The sequence below is a fragment of the Pieris napi genome, chromosome 2 (genome assembly GCF_905475465.1).
Source record: "Pieris napi chromosome 2, ilPieNapi1.2, whole genome shotgun sequence".
NCBI lineage: Eukaryota > Metazoa > Arthropoda > Insecta > Lepidoptera > Pieridae > Pieris > Pieris napi.
Genome location: NC_062235.1, coordinates 967,154 through 986,441, shown reverse-complemented (window position 1 = coordinate 986,441; position 19,288 = coordinate 967,154). Strand labels below are relative to the sequence as shown.

Here is a 19,288-nt window from a genome sequence, read left to right as displayed (position 1 = left end):
AGAATACAAAATTCCCTTTTCAGGCTGTCATCGTGATAATATTCATCGCATATTGCATGTTCTGCAATGAAAGGCATAAATCGGAACGTTTTCAATTTGACATAACAGATATACGCCGGACCAATATAGAAATTGCTCAAAAGCACGAACAGAAGACTAAAGAGATCTCTGGTGTGTTTGTTTTAGCACGGAAGAAGCATAGAGAGGACTACAGTTATCACAAAAGACCAGACTATCCAGAAGGGCCAGTGACAATAATTGAGCCAAGGACAGATAAATTAATAGAAATCTTAAACGATTCTGGATCCGAGAGTCGAAATTGTGTCGAATTCGACGATGTGCCATACCACAGTGAAGTTTGAATACAGTTAATAGTAATAAATTAATATTGTTACTATATATTTTCCAATATCGATTATGATAATAGCCTATTAAGTAACAATTAATAAGTTATTTTAACAATCTGTCTTAATAGCCTATTCGAGAAATTATAAATTTGTTTTGTATTACTTTATTAATTGCTTGAACCAATGCTTTGCGCGATTACAACACAATTAAATGTAAAACTTTAATGGTTTCAAGCGATTTTTTATTGATTTTTTTAATTTGGTGACAACACATCCAAAATGAGGACAATCAGATACTCAGGATATGTTAAAGAAAGGATTTATATGAGAGCTATGAAGCAACCAGGAGCCACCAATTCCGCGTATGATTTCGTTGATTAACAATAATTTCTAAAGTTATACATGGTAGCCTACCAGAGTTGGTATTTTTTTATATTGTGTTTTTTGCTGTAGATAAATGAAATAAAAAACGTCTAATTGTTATTTTTTAAATTGTTGTATATTTCCTGTGTTTCATTAGTCAATGGTCAATTCATCATCACATTAGCCGTTTATAAAAACGATTCGTAGGAAAAGCGAATGGTGTTTCGTATACTCTGTATCAATCACTTAATAATCGTTTCATATTGTCTTCGGTATTGGTAAAATAAAAGGGTATACTGATTGTAAAACGTATAGTAGAAAACTACCATGAGAGGATATAATATTAAAATAATCAATCAAAACTAGCTTGTATTTTGAAAGTATATCTTGTGAACCAGAGATAAAAGACAATACACTTGACCTGAGTGTCCTTGGTTAATAGCCGTCGATATTTTTCTCACTTTGTTATTTTTTAGACAAAAGAATAACAAAATAACAGAGAACTTCCCAACTAGCGCCTTCGATGCGCTTCGTGAAGATTGCGAAGTACCCAGGAACCCTCTATCTAACCTTCAGGATGGAGCTAGGCCTGCTTAATTAGCTAGGACTTTACGTTCAACGGACCAAATGTGCGTCTACGGAAAACTGTGTCCTATACTAAACTAATAGTATATAGAGAAATACACTACGCAACACAAATAACTCAATCTCACTTCTTCTATACCTATTCTTCAAGAAATTAACTGTGTCAAAGGTCAGTCAGAGAGTAAAACAATATCTAATTAGTAAGTCCCTTTATTCCATCCGCCATTTTGTCTAAAACGTTTTTCTCTGTTGGTTTGAACACGTTAACTACAGCATCCCCAGCGTCATTGAAAGTCCTCACCATCTCGTCCCAAGCATGTTTCATTGTATCCATTACATCTCTTCTGTTTCTTTGTTCAGGGTTCGGTAGCGCACTAATCATAATTATCTGAAATGTTAGTTAAAATTTTAGACAGCGGTTGGCGACCATTACAACTAAAAGAAATCTTCAGAAAAATAAAAGAGAAGAAAATTTCTAGATAACGAGCGATCCGACAACTCTATTAAATAATGTTTTTGAGGTTATACTTCTTTAGGCGCGTTATGAAAAATTGATGAGAGTGAAATTTTACGATGCGCGCGCACCGTGACACAAAATTAACAGAATGAAGTTGCCCACGGAAGATGCTACGGCATTGGACATAATTTAAAAAGAACATTCGAATAATAATAGAATTTATGTGACACTTAATGTAAGAGAATAAAAAATAAATATTTATTTATTTAATTTTTCAAATGTTAACTTAACTTTATTGACTATAAAGACTCCTTTTCCAGTCTTTGATTATTTAATTGTAATTAATTATTTGCATGCAATCAAAAACTATTTTTAATAATGCCAAAGAAGTATAACTTCTTACGCGCGTACACGCACCCTTTTTTTTTATTCCTTAATCAGTGACCCAAAATGAGGCTGAACTATGTCGGCTAGTTACGGAGTAATGTAATTTGAACCTCTATTTCCACCTTCCAGATACGGATTGTTACGCAAATAAAAAGTATTTAATGTAGGTATTTTCTTATTAACTTGTACTATCTTAGTTTTTATGATAATATGACTCAAGAATATGATTATTTATCACGTTGCGAATAATTCAAATGAAAGGATTATTCAAATGAGTTTAAGTTTATTTATTACATAGAAACATGTTAATTTTCCTCAATGATGTGATATATAAACATATGTACAGAAATAAAACATTATTCATAAAAAAATATGTTTTTAAATTGTATTTACTTAAATACTCACTTCACACAGTTAAAAGAGTGCTGTGAAATTTATTTATATTAACAACAATATAATAAGATTAATATATTTTAATGGGGTAAGTATTTGTTTTGTTTTAGTACTGATCATCACAGTATTATCAGAGTTGAATTAAGATTATAACACCGTAGTCACGAAGTTATATAAACTGCGCACCTAAAAATTCAACTTGTCACAAAGAAGAATTATATTGGGATTAAATTTAGGATTAGTATAATAAAATAATACATGCGAGAAATATCAGTGTTGTTTTTGAGTATCTAAGGACATGGCACGAAGTCTAAATAACTAAAATTATATTATTATTGCCAGTATCTTCGGAACCTTGCCTAAAGGGACTCCTTTTAATGATATATTTTAGTTTATGTTAAGTTTAGTTATTTATTTCAATGTATATTATTTTATTATTAGTTTTATGTGTCTATAGACCCGACGCAAACAAATGACTTCTATTTATAAACAACAAAAGAGTTTTGATTCCTTTTTATTGTTATTAAATGTCATATTATCTAAGTTTTTGTTTCGAGGGAAATATATCGCATTATTACTATTTATTGAGCACTCCTCGTAGGGGTCAAAGGCACACATTAATTATTTTAAACTTAAATAAAAAAACTGTTTAAGAACTGCCACTGCTTTATGAGGAGTGAAACATCAGAATAACATAACTGTAATGTAAAATTCCTAACTTAAAAAAATCACAAAATTTATATTCAATACAACGCATTTACCGCACCTGATAAATACATTAATATATTTTCTAAGATAAATTTTTATTTGTATTATATATTAAATATTTTGTGTGTTTTTTTTCCTTATTGGGTAGCCATCGTACATTTATACTATACCATCAGTTACGGCTGTATGTACGCTCGTGTACTAAGTCAAATAATGTCCGCATTTCTCACCGCATTTATATGTGCCATAGTATTGGTAAGTCTTTACTTCGTAATACTTTTGATGTAATCATGCATTTATATTCCTTTTTCAAATCGTCACAGATTAACGTTAATTACATAACCACAGACTATAGTTTTATATTATACGCGGACGAAATTGGCGAGAACTTATTTCAATAATATATAATTCACAGAATACAAAATTCCCTTTTCAGGCTGTCATCGTGATAATATTCATCGCATATTGCATGTTCTGCAATGAAAGGCATAAATCGGAACGTTTTCAATTTGACATAACAGATATACGCCGGACCAATATAGAAATTGCTCAAAAGCACGAACAGAAGACTAAAGAGGTCTCTGGTGTGTTTGTTTTAGCACGGAAGAAGCCTAGAGAGGACTACAGTTATCACAAAAGACCAGACTACCCAGAAGGGCCAGTGACAATAATTGAGCCAAGGACAGATAAATTAATAGAAATCTTAAACGATTCTGGATCCGAGAGTCGTAATTGTGTCGAATTCGACGATGTGCCATACCACAGTGAAGTTTGAATACAGTTAATAATAGTAAATTAATATTGTTACTATTGGTATTTTCCAATATCGATTATGATAATAGCCTATTAAGTAACAATTAATAAGTTATTTTAACGATCTGTCTTAATAGCCTATTCGAGAAATTATAAATTTGTTTTGTATTAGTTCATTAATTGCTTGAACCAATGTTTTGCGCGATTACAACACAATTAAACGTAAAACTTTAACGGTTTCAAGTGATTTTTTATTGTTATATTTAAACTTTCTTACAAATATCCCACATGTAAAATGAGGACAATCAGATACTTATGAGAATATGTTAAAGAAAGGATTTATATGAGAGCTATGAAGCAACCAGCAACCACCAATTCCGCGCATGATTTCGTTGATTTACAATTTCTAAAGTTCTACCAAAGTTGGATACGTTTGTGACAGGTTTGGGTAGACTGAGAGACGAATGTAAGATGTTGTTGATTGTACATTAATAAAACATTTTAACAGTTTACGATAGTATGTAAGTTAGTTATAAATTTAATATATATAGTTATAAATAAAATAAAAAAAGGCTTTAAAACAAGCTAGTCTAATGGTCTCTAAACTCACGTGTATTTCCTGTGTTGTTACTGTCATTAGTATTCTCATAATTAACTTCCGATTCTTGTTTCAATTATTTCATTAGTCAATGGTCAATTCATCATCACATTTTATTAGTATAATATATTAACACTTATTTAAGTTACATAACCTAACTTGATCTCATCATACGAGTTTGACCCGTTTTGGGACACATAGGCCATTTACAGCTGCTTCCATTCTTTTCTGATGTTAGCTCTTCTTGTGACTTCTATTATCTTTATATCGTCTGCCCATCTCTTGCACTGTCCATTTTTCCATTTTCCATCGCGTGGTTGCCATTCTGCCATCATCATATTAAACGTTTATAAAAACGACTCGTAGGATTTTCCGACGAGGTATTTCGTATATATCAATCACTTAGTCGTTTCATAGTGGTGTCCAGAAATCGGCTAATATATATTGCCAATAGAGATAACATTGTACTCGGTTCCGTTTTGTTTTTTATTAACTTAAAATACCCATAATCGGCGATTATAACGCCATATGAATAAGAAACGAATGAGGCCAGTGTCTCTTTTCCCTTCTTCCTTAAAATATCTAAAAGCGTTACCTTTCCATATAGACATAGACATAGACATAACATTTATTACAAACGAAAACACTCACACATAAACACACAAAATAACAATACTTAAAGAAAAACAATAAAAATTAAAAATTAAAATTAACAAATTCCCTTTTGCCATTCGGTTCGCTTCTAGTGTGCAATGTGTGTGTACTGTGGTTGTAATTGGCCCTGGCTCAGCATTATGCTGAGGAGCAAAAAGTTCCACAGCGCTGGTCATTCTGCCAGAGACCACAGCAGCTAGTTTGCGCCTCTAATAAATAAAATAAATAATAATAATACCAAGTAGAAAATAATAATAATAATATTAAAGTTAGAAGTGTGAGTAATGAAGATCGTGTGTAACGGTGTATAATAAATAAAATTAAATTAAAAGTTAAAAATAAGAATAATTGTAAATAAGAAGATATTTTTTGTTTTTGTTTTTTGGGTGGATAAAAACTAAATTCCGTGGGACTTTTGTTGAGTAAGTAGATGTGTCTTATAACTGCGACTAAAATTCGACTTTAATTGAAGACTCTTCAGCGGAGGAGGGATATTATTCCAGCACTTCGTCGCGCTATATTTAAAACTCCCACGAAATGAAGCCGTCCGATGCTGGGGAATGGCCAGCTCCTGAGTACAACTCCTGACTTGGTGCTTGTTGGCATTACTACGCCAGAGGAGCTTTTTGTATAAATATTCCGGTTGTCCGTATCATATTTTATAAGATAGGAATTGTCTTGATATAAAATACCATAGTATAAAAACTGTTGAACAAGGCTCGAACACACGACCTCAGGGTTGAGATTTGCGCTTCTCATCAGGCGTAGCTAAGTTAGCGCTTCTTTAGTTTAAATGTAAACAATTAACAGGTTTATTCATTGTAAAACTAGATTGTAAACATTTAACTAGACTTTAGCTATAGGTAAAATAAAAGCGGGTATACTGATTGTTAAATCTATAGTAGAAGCCTACCACGAGAGAAAAGATAAAATAATAATATAAGCTATATTAACTAGCGTTCCTAACGTTCACAAGAGATACTTTCAAAAGACAAGCAAACGCTGACCTGAGTGTCGTTAAAAGCCGTCAATATTTTTCTGTCTTTTCTTTTCTTAATGTCGCTCCGTGAAGCCTGCGAAGTACCCAGGAAACTTCTGTCCTTCAGGAAGGAGCTAGGTATGCCTAAATAGCCATTACTTAGGACCTAACGTACAACGGACCAAATATGCGTCTGCGGAAACTTGAGTCCTATACTAAACTAATAGCAGAGAAATACACTACGCAACACAAATAACTCAATCTCACTTCTTCTATACCTTTTCTTCTAGAAATTAACTATGTCAAAGGTCAGTCAGAGAGTAAAACAATATCTAATTAGTAAGTCCCTTTATTCCATCCGCCATTTTGTCTAAAACGTTTTTCTCTGTTGGTTTGAACACGTTAACTACAGCATCCCCAGCGTCATTGAAAGTCCTCACCATCTCGTCCCAAGCATGCTTCATTGTATCCATTACATCTCTTCTGTTTCTTTGTTCAGGGTTCGGTAGCGCACTAATCATAATTATCTGAAATGTTAGTTAAAATTTTAGACAGCGGTTGGCGACCATTACAACTAAAACAAATCTTCAGAAAAATAAAAGGGAAGAAAATTTCTAGATAACGAGCGATCCGACAACTCTATTAAATAATGTTTTTGAGGTTATACTTCTTTAGGCGCGTTATGAAAAATTGATGAGAGTGAAATTTTACGATGCGCGCGCACCGTGACACAAAATTAACAGAATGAAGTTGCCCACGGAAGATGCTACGGCATTGGACATAATTGGACAAAATTTAGAATTTATGTGACACTTAATGTAAGAGAATAAAAAATAAATATTTATTAATTTAATTTTTCAAATGTTAACTGAACTTTATTGACTATAATGACTCCTTTTCCAGTCTTTGATTATTTAATTGTAATTAATTATTTGCATGCAATCAAAAACTATTTTTAATAATGCCAAAGAATTATAACTTCTTACGCGCGTACATAAGTACACGCACCCTTTTTTTTTATTCCTTAATCTGTGGTCCTAAATGAGGCTGAAATATGTCGGCTAGTTACGGCGAAGTAATGTAATTTGAACTTCTATTTCCACCTTCCAGATATGGATTGTTGCGCAAATAAAAAGTATTGAATGTAGGTATTTTCTTATTAACTTGTACTATCTTAGTTTTTATGATAATATGACTCAAGAATATGATAATTTATCACGTTGCGAATAATTAAAATGAAAGGATTATTCAAATGAGTTTGAGTTTATTTATTACATAGAAACATGTTAATTTGCCTCAATGATGTCTATAAGAAGTGTGTTTATATAAACATATGTACAGATATAAAACATTATTCATAAAAAGGTAAAATTGTAATTGTATTTACTTAAATACTCACCTCGCACAGTTAAAGGAGTGCTGTGAAATTTATTTTTATTAACAACAATATAATAAGATTAATATATTTTAATGGAGTAAGTATTTGTTTTGTTTTAGTACTGATCATCACAGTATTATCAGAGTTGAATTAAGATTATAACACCGTAGTCACGAAGTTATAAACTGCGCACTTAAAAATTCAACTTGTCACAAAAAAGAATTATATTGAGATTAAATTTAGGATTAGTATAATAAAATATTACATGCGAGAAATATCAGTGTTGTTTTTGAGTATCTAAGGACATGGCACGAAGTCTAAATAACTAAAATTAAAAAATTCATCTTCTGTACTAGGGGTCTTTTTTAAGACGTTCCGACCCGACGCAAACAAATGACTTCTATTTATAAACAACAAAAGAGTTTTGATTCCTTTTTTATTGTTATTAAATGTCCTATTATCTAAGTTTTTTTTTTCGAGGAAAATATATCGCATTATTACTATTTATTGAACACTCCTCGTAGGGGTCAAAGGTACACCTTAATTAAAAACTGTTTAAGAACCACCACTGCTTTATGAAGAGTAAAACATGAGAATAACATAACACATCCAATGTAAAATAAAATCACAAAATTTATATTCGATACAACGCATTAACCGCACCTGATAAATACGTTAATATTCCTATAATAAATTTTTATTTGTATTATATATTGAATATTTTGTGTGATTTTTTCCTAATTGGGTAGCCATCGTACATGTATTTTATACCATCAGTTAAGGGCTGTATGTGATACAATAAAACTTACGAGACACATAAAAATCAACAAGCGAATTCCCATGATTGGATGCTGAAAACACACAATGGATGTTAACAATACAAAGAACCAACACCCACTGTTCATTGATGAGACAGGTCACAGGAAGGTATAATTTACTTTTGTTACGCACATTGTGCTCCAAAATAACCAAGGGTTGGCACAACGACCTACTTATTAGGGTTTTTACATTCAGTCATAGATTTTTTAATCTATGGCAGCTGTTTGCGTCATAATATCGTTTAATTGATAATTTTCTTCATATTACACACACAAACAATAACACAATGTGTGATTTTAGATTGCATTAGTTCATTTCTGCGGGCATCTAAAATGAATGGTTTTCATTAAAAAAAAAACAATCCTGTCTATTTCCATCACAGCATAAACATAATTTGTTAGAAAGAGACGAACGACTATTAACTGACACACCATGTACTCTAACGATCACATGGAGGAAGGCTGGTGAACTGACTGAACGTCCCGAAGGCACCAGTAGGTAACACAATGTACGCTTATGAACGTCAAAAAAAAAGAAATACCTATACATGAAATGCTTCTAATTTTACATATGTAAGAATAGCATGTAAGTTAAAAAGGTTAGCAAATAAAGAGCTTTTGTTATTATTATTATACTATTAACGTAATTTTCCTACGTTACAATAAATTCGTAAGATTAATTGTGTGTTGCCAGTATGGTCTTTGTGATGGTAAATAACAGTTAAACAAAAGCTCTTTGTTGCCCAGTTGAAAGAAAGGGGGAAACCAATTAGAAAAATTAAACAAAAGCCAAACCATTTTTGAAATGGGTAGAGATTGGAAGAGAGTACAGAACATGAAACAGTCGGGAAAACTTTGAAACGTTCACAGATTAGGTCACTTTTTTGGCACTCATATTAAAAAAGACAAAGTTTAATATAACCTAAAATTACTCAAATAAATACTATTTTTATTTTATTCTTATAGAAAAACACTTCATAAACTAGTGTTAGTTATCAAATCCACGGGCATAGGTGATATCGATAACATTAGCTATGGTTGTATGACCTCCATCTCGCATGGTAGGCGAGGCAAATAGCATTGCCATGTATTGTATTGATTTCCGGAGTTATTGAAATTGTTTATTTGCTCTGTAAAGTTATTTAAGTATTACAATTTTAATAAAATCTTATAACACACGCCTTAATTGACGTAATTACCATTTAAAACTTTCTTGTAAACATATTTGTACAGCTAATTAGCGCTATTAGGCACTTGGGTAAAATAACAAAGGCTTATAAGTTCGTAGGATTCAGAGTGCAGGAGATTATTAGTTCTTCAGAACAACTGAGAAAACCACACGCATAGTTTAATAAGTCTGATCTGATGATTACGTCAGTATTAGTTATATTTTTATCAGTGTCTCTTTTCCACTCTTCCTTTAAATATCTATAACCGTTTCCTGTCCATATCATCTAATATATAAAATTCTCGTGTCACAGTTTTCGTTGCCATACTCCTCCGAAACGGCTTGACCGATTTTGATGAAATTTTTTGTGCTTATCCGGTATCTATGAGAATCGGACAACATCTATTTTTCATCCCCCTAGATGTTAGGGGTAGTCCACCCCAAAATTTTTATTTTTTATTTTTAGACATTTTTTTTGTTTTTATTTTTTTATAATACAGCATTAAAAAATACATACAACCCCTAATTTTCACCCCTCTACGATCAACCCCTATTTTTTATTATAAATGATATACATGGCAAAGCGACGTTTGCCCGGTCAGCTAGTATTTTATAAGAAAGGAACTGTCGTGATATATGATACCATTATATCAAAAATATAAGATGTTTCCCATGTTAGTCCAAGCTCCCTCCTCCTCAAGTCCGTTGTCCTTTTTCATTTTTGAGGACAACGGACGTTTTTTTGTTGCAGTAGTTTTGTTATGCAACACAGTATTTATTAAATGTTGAACAGGGCTCGAACACACGACATCAGGGTTGAGATTTGGTTTATGGTTGAGGCGTAGATTAGATTGATATTAAACTTAAAAGTAAAATAAATTTAAAAAGTTTGATCCCTGTGGCTGTGTAACATTTTGTTTTCTCGCTATATAACAGCAAGGAAAGCGCCAGCGCTGCGGTCACCGGTATAATGCACCAGGTGCCAAATTAAAACGGACTACAGCCTTTTGGCAATGGAGGCCATGGTGTCCAAGGCCATAGGGACACTTTTGAGGAGTACATATGGGCAGTGCGAGGTGATTCAGGGTCCAAGGGTCCAGGAAAAGGGTGCCAGTGTTTGGCGAAGGATAATCATTAAGCCAATGACCGGCTTCCCTGGACCCCATCCCCATCTTGTGCGGTCTGTTATTGAAGTGGCCTTAGTAGTAATTTAGGTACCAAACTTTATAAATTTGTTAAAATTTTCTTTTTAATTATTTTATTATTACTATGTAGGTTAAGAAAATTTAAAATTATGTATATTTGATTGTTATTACTAATAAACTTAAAAGTATGGTTGTGTACATAGAACCGCAATTATAAAAACTACCTTTTTTTTACATTTCACTATATTTTCATTATAAAACTAACAGGATTAATTATATAAAATTTATTAGCATTTTTGTTGTTTATATAAAATTTATATTAGCGAGACAAAAAAATAAGAAAATACCGAATCCAGTTACATAGAGCATCCTCGGTTCATTAACGTCGCTCCGTGAATCCTGCGTTGCTTCTAAATTTCTAAGCTTCTGGAAGGATCTAGGCTTGCTTAGTTAGCCAGGACTTCACGAACAACAAATGGGTGTCCACACTACTATACTATACTAATAACAGAGAAATACAATAGGCAACATAAATAACAAGGGTAAAAAAATAAAGAGAGGATTACTAATCAGCAAGTCCCTTTATTCCATCCGCCATTTTGTCTAAAACGTTTTTCTCTGTTGGTTTAAACACGTCAACTACAGCATCCCCAGCGTCATTGAGCGTCTTCAGCACCTCGTCCCCAGCTTGCTTAATCGAATCCATCACATCTCTTCTGTTTCTTTGTTCAGGGTTCGGTAGCGCACAAATCATAATTATCTGAAATGTTAGTTAAAATTTTAGAGAGCGGTTGGCGAGTCAACCATTAGGTAAAACTAAAAAAAATCTTCAGAAAAATAAATATTAGGAAAGAAAATTTCTAGATAACCAGCGATCCGACAACCGCCTGTTTTTTTTGTTTTTTTTTTTGTTTATTCTTTAATCTGTGGCCTTAAATGAGGCTGAAGTCAGTACCAATGAAGGGCGGGTTCTTCGTTAATGGGCTATTGCTGGCTTGAACTCAGAACACAAACGAATGACCGTATTATATGGAGGAGCACGAACCCCGAATGTTGCTCTCAAGCCATAATTTCCTAGTTCCATAGTAAAATATTTCAATCAGAGATATTTAAATTTAATTTTGTATTAATTTTCGTATATAAATATCATTTTTAAGAACACGTCCGACCCGGCGCATCAATGCGTATGACGCAATATAATGCATTATTACTTTTTATTGAACACTCTTCGAAGGTGTCAAAGGCACATATTAAACTTGAATAAAAAAACTGTCTAAAAACCATCACTGCTATATGAAAAGTGAAATATCAGAATAACATCTAATGTTAAATTCGAAAGTAAAATAAAATCACAAAATTTATATTCGATACAACGCATGATATATAGAAGATTTTGGGAGACATTTTTCCTAATTGTATACCTGACGTACATTTATATTATACCATCGGTTAAGGGCTGTATGTGATACAAAAAAAACTTACGAGACACATAAAAATAAACAAGCGATTTCCCATTTTTGGATGCTGAACACACAGAATGGATGTTAACAATACAAAGAACGAACACCCACTGTCCGTTGATGACACAGGTCACAGGAAGGTATAATTTACTTTTGTTACGCACATTGTGCTCAAAAATAACTAAGGGTTGGCCCAAAGACAAACTTTTTAGGGTTTTATATCCAGCCATAGATGTTTTAATCTATGGAGGTTGGTGGCCGTTTTAAGCTATAGCGGCAGTCTGCGTCATAATACTGTTTAATTGATACATTTTCTTCATACACAAACAATAACACAATGTGTCATTTAAGATTGCAATAGTTCATTTCAGCGGGAATCTTAAATTAATGCTCCATTTCACTTATTATTTTATATATAGATCGTAATGTTAAATTGTGGTTTTAAGCAGAGTTTCAAAGGTTGTAACCACTGATTTAAATCTATATAATTTTTAAATGAAATGTTTACAAAGAGTTTTCTTCACAGACATATTTAGGTCATCCCTAACGAGTGCAAATTGGATAATTTGTGACCGGACTCACATGTTGGATATTTAATAGAATAATCATCAAAATTACAGGTACATACGCACTACCAAGGATTCTCTGTCATTCTTCATTATTGATAATTTTCCTTATGATTTATTGTTTAATTGGACATGGAATATTGACGGAATAGTACTCTAGAGACGGAAAACGAGGAAGCGGCCGACAACGCAAAAGATGGGAGGACGAACTCAAATAAACAGCAGGCTACAACTGGAGAAGAGTCACAAAGGATAGAGAACAGTGGAACGGGTTAGAGGCCTTTGCCAAGAGGCACACCGCACTCCGAGTTATACTGTAGTGAAAATATATTTAAGATCACATATCACAGAGTTTCGGAATATGAAGGCTGTTCTTATTATTATGAATTGTTTAAACTATTTCGATAATTCGGGAATCTATAAGATTCATCTAATCTCCTCAAAAGCATTTCTATCTTTACGTTTTAAAGAAGACACGTATTTAGAGCCGGGCCGAGAATTAACTGACAGCGAAGGAAAAAATCGCTGAAAGCGGCACGTTTTGAAGAAGAAGAAAGTGCTGTTTCATCAAGATAAATTGGGATGCGAAAAATCTTCCACATCCAGATTCTACAGATTTACTACTCTCTACTTTTTCCTGTTCCCAAGAGAATGCTCGCTGGACAATTTTGCGCTTACGTAGAGGTAATCGCAATCACAAATCGACACAAAACAAATCGTACTATAAAATGGTATCGAAAAATTGCATGACCGCTATCATATTCAATAATCCAATCCATAACTATCAAAATAAAGACCATTTTTCTATGTTAACCCTACGAACTTTTCAGGCCAACTTCCAGTGTCGCGTGTTTAAAAACTAGTTTGTTATATAAGTTTTTTGCACTTTTTAAATCCCTATTATGTTTAGATTTTTTGTTACGTACAACGCAATTTATATCGAAAAAAAACATCATATTTTTAAATTAACATATAATAAATTTAACAAGTCACGATATTATTAACGTAGAATTAAAAAAAGGTATATAGTAGATATTTACTGCTATATATACTATACTGCTTAGATAAGCAGTGCAGTGTTGGCCTAGTGGCTTCAGCGTGCGACTGAGGTCGTAGGTTCGATCCCCGTCTGTGAACCAATGAACTTTCAGTCTATGTGCGCATTTAACATACGCTACAAAGGTAAAGGAAAACATCAAGAGAAAACCGGCTTGCCTTATTTAATCAAACTTAGTCCCAAGAAGTCGACGGCGCGTGTCAGGCACAGGAAGAATGGGCCCACTGCTTTTCTTAGTAGTTCCATCGAATGAGACGATGTGTAGAGAGGAATGTGGATGTGTTTTTTTGGACGTGAACAACACCTAAGCATTAGCCAGCCAGTTTATCAAAAGTAACAAACGGCACGGCTTAATATCTTTCAGGCCCCTAGTTAAACGGCGCTGTTAAGTTAAGAGGCTAGGCTGTTAGTTGAACGGCTTATTAAGCTAGTTGGCTGCGACATATATGTTATATCTCATTATTAACATGTGTTGTATAAACAATATGTTAAATTTAATTAACCATATAAAAAAATATGTTTATATAAAATATAAAATCTATAAAAAAAAATACATATGTTCGATTTATGGAATCTAAAATTTATACATACTGAAATGTTCCACTAGATTTAAAATTAATTTAATAAAATAATAATAATTTCCGTTCGTAGATTTCGTTTATTTTTAAAATTCACCATGTAATGATATTTTATATAGCTAATGCATAAATTCTAGTCCACCAAGTAGAACACTTTTATTTCAAGTTGTTTCGTGCAAAACGTAGTCAACAAAACTATGGTATGTATATTTATATATTATTCAAGTTCATTCTTTGTGTATACTTATGCAAAGTATAGAAAGCTACTACTAAATAGTGAAATATTAAAAAAAGCAGTAGCGCTATAACCTTTTAGGTATGGGCCTCAGATTTCTGTTTCCGTTTCGTGATATTTATTTTCCTTAATAAACAAGTAAGTCAGCCTTCTGTGCCTGACACAAGCCGTCAACTATTTAGAACCTACGATCTCAGGGATGTCAGTTACTGAAACCTTAGGCCAACACTGCTCTCAATAATTAAATAATTTTAAATAGTTTTAATTTAGTAGTTATATATCTATCTAAAAAAGCAATGGGACGGATAGATAAGAGAGAGTGTTTTCCAACCTTTATGTGCCCGCCCCACCTAAGCCTTTCTAAAATACTTATCCCCCCCCCCCCCTTTTTCATACCTGAGGTAAATAAGTGGTAGGTAGGGTGGAATCACTAGGAAGTTGTTAAGAAACACAGTAAGTCAATTTTTAAAATCAAGTCAGAGTCAAGAGTCAATCTTCGAATTGCCCCTTTTAATGCCCCCCTGTGGTGCGTGGGGCCATATGTTGTGAAACACTGATCTAAGACGTTTGTAATAATGTCATAAAATAATTATCAAATCAATTTATGCAAAATATTGTATAACTATTTTAAAAGAGTAAGTATGGACTTTCTTGTCCATTCTTCTCCATATAAAACTACCTTTTGTAAGGGGCAACTAGAGTCATTTCTTTTAAAATATTAACTTGAAATTTTGACTTCAAAAAGTACCTTTTTAATAGGCGTAATTGAAATAAATAATCTGACTTTGACTTTGTAACACATTGCATTCAAAGTAAACATATATTTCTGGGTCGAAGAAGGTATTATTTTTTGAATAATTAAATATTGGGTTATTTGACTGTCTTCTCTTTATAGTCTACGAATTGCTATTGTAAGTCGAAAAACCGATTTTTCTTGGCAAAATAAAAAACAATATCATTCAATTTAAAAAAGATAACATCCATTTCGGTTCCACCCTTCAATGGCTGGCAGTTATACAGTTATGCCGATTCTATAGGTTAAAATTACACTGTTCTATAATGATAACATATTATAGGGGTCCATAATCAAGCTGCTTTTAGCGTTAACCATCATAGCGCAATGTTGCACGCACGGACAACGTGTAAGACGGCAAGCCGAAGACGATACCACCGGCGCTGGTGATGGTGGTGGTGAAAGTGATGCATCATCAATGTTAGGACCCAATCGAGAGTCTACATCTTTCTTCACGAGCATAACCACCTTGCTTGAGACACTACCCGAAGAATTTCAAAGGTTAATCGCTCAAATCATGAGACCCATTAATGAACTTAAATATGTATTAAACAATGTTTAATTTTCATTAAAGAATGCAATGAAGTTAATAAGTATTTTTATTTATTATTTTATCGTATACAGCCTCTACAGCTTAAAAAAAATATTTTGGGCAACTCACGGCCGCATTCTATACTCGATCGATAATCTAAATTATTTCCTATCCATTCCATAGATCGAGAATCTGCATTTCAAAATCCCTGCTTTGAATTTATTTTTTTATATAATGGTGGGCAAACGAGCCTGTGGGACGCCCAAAAAGGGTAGTCATCGCAGCCCATAGACACTCATTTTAAGTGGGTGCGTTGCCGACCTTTGAGGGAGGAGTACACTCAAACAGTTGCAGGTCGTATCTCTCAGGGAAGACCTCCATCGGGAGTCGATACCACAGTTCGCTAGTTCGCAAAAGAAAATCTTTGTGAAACGGACTGTCCTTGTAACAAAAGGATTGGTCCGTCCCTGTGGTTTCGTTGATTGACGTGATTATTTATGTAAAACGTATAGATTTAATATAACAGCATATTTAATTTCGAGTAACAGCTGTTAAAACCTTACCAGAAGAAGTTTGTTTTGAATGACAAAAAGTACTGATTGGTCCTCCCACACATGGTTTACAAAATCATATTGACTTTCGATCGGTTATTGAAAAGTAGTTTATGAGAAATGGATTACATAATTTGAAATTGGAAATATCAATCTCTAGTAGTAAAAATTGGGATTGAGTATAGAAAGCGGCCGTAAGTCAATTACTTGTTAACTAGTTAGGTAGAGTAAACAGAGAGTTATGTCTCCATCGAACAAATATTTAGAAAGTAAATATCGAAATTTACTTTTGTAAGACTTAATTCGGAGACACAGCGGAAAGTCAACGTCTTTATCCCATTATCTTCTTTCTGGAATCCAGAAGTAAAAAAATCAATCGAGTTAATAACTTTAGATTTTTCAGTCAGTTAAAAATGTATTATGTTCATATGTACCAATTATTATGATTTTATTATGTAGTAGAAGACGGGGTATGTATTAGCTTCTCACTAATAATGTAATCGTAGTAGTAGTATTTTATATCAAAAATAATATAGATTATAGGCTTTGAAATTTTACTTCCAAAGCTACCTTGGGAGTCCGCGAGAAGAAATTAATAATAAACTACGATAACTCATGAAGAATCTTTTAATATTTTTTCCACGTCCACGCCTTGGTGACGGCGGTTTTTTATCCTAATCTGATTATGATATGACTTTCCTTTGCCGGGTGGAGTTTAATTGTCGTTAGCAATTGTTATTCGATCGTCCGGACTCCAGAGTCCATCCAGATCCTACGGCTTTTATTGACGTATGAATTTACATATATCCTAAGTAAAACAATACCGCGTTCCAAATGCAACAACTGCCATCTAGTGAACGGATGAAAACTAACTAATGAATTAAACAGGCTTAAATAAATTCAATGTATTTTACAACATCGTTAAAAAGAGTTCCAGTTCTTATCAAATAAATTAATGCACCGATAAAACCTTTAAAAGTCAGTGATAAAAGAAATGTTTCCTTTTTTGTAGATAGTGAAATTCAGTTTAAAATAATTATAAATTACTGTGCGATGTTTTTTAATGCAGTAAGCAATCTTTAAGCAACAGGATTAACTGAAGCAATTAAGATGACAGTAAGTATTTAGTATTTTTCTAGTATTCCCTGTCTTCTTGTATGGAGTGGAAGCGTGGACTATCTCGGCTCGAAAAAGGCACAGGATTGATGCCTTTGAGATGTGGTGCTGGAGGCGAATGCTAAGAATACAGTAGACTTCGCACCAATACATCTATCCGGACCTAACACTACATACGGACTTGGACTCTACCATACGCCAGCGAATTATATCATATTTCGGCCATACAATGCGCAGAGGCGATGAGAACTTGGAGAAACTGATCGTGGTTGACACAGAAGGCAAAAGATCAAGTTCACCAACCATATGCAGAGATCAAGTGAAAGACTCATGGTCCTCAAAATTATACACTATAATAAGAGAGGCGCTCGACAGAATTCGGTGGAAACAGATTGTCAGCTCGAGATGCTTCCTTGCTTACCATGACGCTAAGACATGAGCTACCGACTGAAGAGAGAGAGAAGTATTTTCATAAATAAATTTACAACGCATTTTTTTATTTTGCCACATTCATTTTTAAAGTACGTTCTTTATAAATTTATGTTTTTATGTATTACCCTTTTTTCGTTCTTCTACCATTTCTTCTTTCCTTCCTTTCATTGTGTCCTATGAAGACTATTTTCCATATTTTATATTGTTACTATAAAGATAAATAAAAATAAAAATTGCTTCGTCTTGCGACATAGGTAATATTATTATTTACAATATTCATGGGCCAGCCGAATCAAATCTTTCATTTTTTTGCATCCTTCACATTATTAATAATTTTGTCGCAGAACCGGTCCAGGCACGATCTCTGCTTTGGTAACACCTGACCTGTAAGCCGTTACGGTCTATGTATTACTATTACTTATTACTTTACGATTATTTACTAATAACAGAAAAAACTTAGCTATCAACTGGCTAAATATAAGCTCAATATTTTGGAAATAAATATAACATATGTTACTCAACATGTATTGATTATGTTAGTTTATTCATTACAAACATATCTTTCCTCTATATAATATAAGTGTAATTTAGTCTGATAGTATGAGTGTTTTATGATATAATCTTATGTTAATAGATTCGCATTCTCGTCCTGCTATGCTGCGTAACATTCGTCACTGCAAAACCGAATTACCCCGTCTACCCTCGTACAGACAGTGCCAATCAAAGAAACCCAGTTTACGTGGGTCCAAACAATTCTGCAAACGCTGTAGCAGCTCAGAACTCCAACGTCGATAACATTGGACAATATGTTCGAACAAGAAATCCAACATATCTAAGAAACCAGAGGCGTCCAGTTAAGTTAGTTGCGCCAAATAATTCAGCGAATGCAGTGGCCAGTGATTACTCCTTAGTCAGGAATATTGGACCAAATATCCGTGCTTAGAACAATTAAAAGAATCACTTGTTTTTTAATAATGAAATTTTATTATAAATAAAAATGGAGTAATGTTAAACTATCTTTTATTTTAATTGAATTACATATATTCCTAAAGAGTAAGTTATTTATTAAAAAATGCGATAATTCATATTTTAAAAATTGGTAGGGTAAATTGTGAAGGCTATTCGACTATTTAATCGCCTTATATTTTAGTACGAAGAAGTTATAGATCAATGCCGTGTAATGCTTTATCAAGCAATCAATCAAAATCATTTATTCATATAATAATAATTTATTG

General features: G+C 33.0%; 4 long non-coding RNA genes across 4 annotated transcripts; 1 reads left to right on the top strand and 3 right to left on the bottom strand.

The window, feature by feature from the left end:
* Positions 1 to 1,489: 1,489 nt before the first annotated feature.
* Positions 1,490 to 2,615, bottom strand: LOC125060724. Its single transcript, XR_007118910.1, has 2 exons — positions 2,545 to 2,615; positions 1,490 to 1,683 (listed from the first exon to the last, which is right to left on the bottom strand). It is a non-coding gene; the product is annotated as an uncharacterized LOC125060724 (long non-coding RNA).
* A 3,942-nt stretch (positions 2,616 to 6,557) lies between these two features.
* LOC125060705 lies at positions 6,558 to 9,771 on the bottom strand. The gene is made up of 2 exons (XR_007118905.1): positions 8,412 to 9,771; positions 6,558 to 6,751 (listed from the first exon to the last, which is right to left on the bottom strand). It is a non-coding gene; the product is annotated as an uncharacterized LOC125060705 (long non-coding RNA).
* Positions 9,772 to 11,295: 1,524 nt separating this feature from the next.
* On the bottom strand, positions 11,296 to 12,332 carry LOC125060677. The gene is made up of 2 exons (XR_007118898.1): positions 12,216 to 12,332; positions 11,296 to 11,493 (listed from the first exon to the last, which is right to left on the bottom strand). It is a non-coding gene; the product is annotated as an uncharacterized LOC125060677 (long non-coding RNA).
* A 2,081-nt stretch (positions 12,333 to 14,413) lies between these two features.
* On the top strand, positions 14,414 to 16,012 carry LOC125060698. The gene is made up of 2 exons (XR_007118903.1): positions 14,414 to 14,594; positions 15,706 to 16,012. It is a non-coding gene; the product is annotated as an uncharacterized LOC125060698 (long non-coding RNA).
* The last annotated feature ends 3,276 nt before the right edge of the window (positions 16,013 to 19,288 follow it).